Genomic DNA, 2,064 nt, shown 5'->3' on the forward strand with positions numbered 1-2,064 from the left:
TTATATTGTTGATTTTTATGTTATTTAATAAAAATTAAGATCGTTTTACTATGAAATAAAGAATTTTTTTATTTTCTATGTATCATATGGAATATTATGATACATGAGATTTTTATTTGCATGGAAACTTCTGAAACAAATTTAAGATTATTGCATAAAAACACAAATTTAATTAACATGTGGCTTGATATTTTCCCTTCACTCTCTCAATAAAATCTTATGAAAATAAAATGTTTTACAATTCAATGTTACATTCGAAAGTCAAAAAATTATTAACAAAGACTATCTGTTTAACTTTATTACCTATGTGTATAATGATTTGTTCGTTCGAAAAGTTTATTTAAAATAAAAATTTCTGGAAATGTTTTAGAAAACTAAGTGTGTTGTGGCTTCAAACATATTTCATACATTTGCTTTGCTATGATTGCAAGTTATCTTTGTCTTAGTTTTATGAACAAACTCTTTCCTCATCTTCCATCTATACCTTTTGTCATCTTTTACTACTCACCTGTCTCGAGACCGTCCCAGGTACCAAACTTGCATACGAGGATATGTCACTTCAAATCGGGAAGTGTAGATAAGCTCTGAATACATAGCCTAGGTAGCCATTTTGGTGACTGCAACTCTCAATGTAGAAATATGGAGTTTCTATTCTTAAAAGCCGCTTTTTATTTTTTAATATTCTTGAAGATAACTTAAATATTTACTATTTATTCTTTTAATTCTACTTTTTTCTCTGAAATTATATATTTTATTCTATTCAGGGAAAAAAATACATTTTCCTGTTTGTGACATCTATCCTTTGGGAGATGGTTTTATTTCGGTTCGTTCATTTAGGTCACTCTGAATGATGACAAGGACTTTTCATAATATATATACTGTTTGTCTACGATAGGTACTCTGTCCGCCATTCGTCTGGAGGGGTGGCGGGGACTATGGTAACGAGGTATGATTATTTCAAGTAGGGGTGCGGGGTCTCTCTTTAAGACTGGTTTCGGTGGGAGAAAAGGAGACTTCTTTGTTCGATCTATTGTATTAGCCCTAGAGTTAAGAGAAATGAGCATTCGCGCCTGAAACATCGTTTAGAGCGTGTGATTCCTTTTTTTTTAATCTTTTCTCTTTTTCAAAAGCTTCTGTTTTAGAAAAAAAATTTATATGTATGTATGGAAATTGTATAAAATTGTTTAAAGCATCTCAATGTTTTATTAATAAATAACTCATCTATAAATTTATCATACATAGTAAATTGGTTATTAAGAAAAAAATAAATTTGCTAATAAAAACTGTTTTTAATAAATAGTGAAAAAAAACTGTACAGGTTACAATAAAATATGAATAAGAAAACGTAATTTAAGCAAAAAAAACTTCAGATAATTTCAGATGGTTTGATGGGTGCTGATAAAAATCATCGTTGATAGTTTTAGATTTCATCCTAGTTGCGGTCACTTGCTTTCAGTTTCAAAAATAAATAAATAAAATATTTAAAAATTAATAATCAAAACAAAGATATTTAATATTTCTCCGGCACAGATAACGTGAACTATTTTTATTTTATTTATTTATATTTATATTTTAAAATCAGAGTTATTAAGTTTAAGCTCTTCACTTTTTCCAGAAAATTCAAGTAATAAAAGAAATTAACTGCTTTAAAAAATGTGCAAGTTTAGAAATTAAACCATCTAACAATCAATGAACATTCATAATAAATATCGTAAAATTAAAAAGTAATATTAAAAAAACCTGTACTACCCTTAATGTCAGAATTTGTTCACTTTTTTTCCTTTGTATTTAAAAAATAACAACTGATTGAATCGAGAGAACTATTTTAAGTAAGAAAGAAATATTCATGCGAATCTTAAAAAAGTTCTTGAATCAGATTAAATAAGTCTCCTACTGGTGGCTGAGTCAGCCAATCTGGTATACTCCCCATACAAGCTATCATCGAAGGCGAAAGAAAAGGAGACCTCTTCATCGAAGCCACCCTCCCTAAAATGCTCTCTTCTTGTTTCCATAGCACCAGACTGCCGCAGACTTTGTGGCGGACAGAGTACCTATCGTAGACAA

This window comes from Parasteatoda tepidariorum, chromosome 4 (genome assembly GCF_982258835.1).
Source record: "Parasteatoda tepidariorum strain Cologne lab strain chromosome 4, Ptep-v5.0, whole genome shotgun sequence".
Lineage (NCBI taxonomy): Eukaryota > Metazoa > Arthropoda > Arachnida > Araneae > Theridiidae > Parasteatoda > Parasteatoda tepidariorum.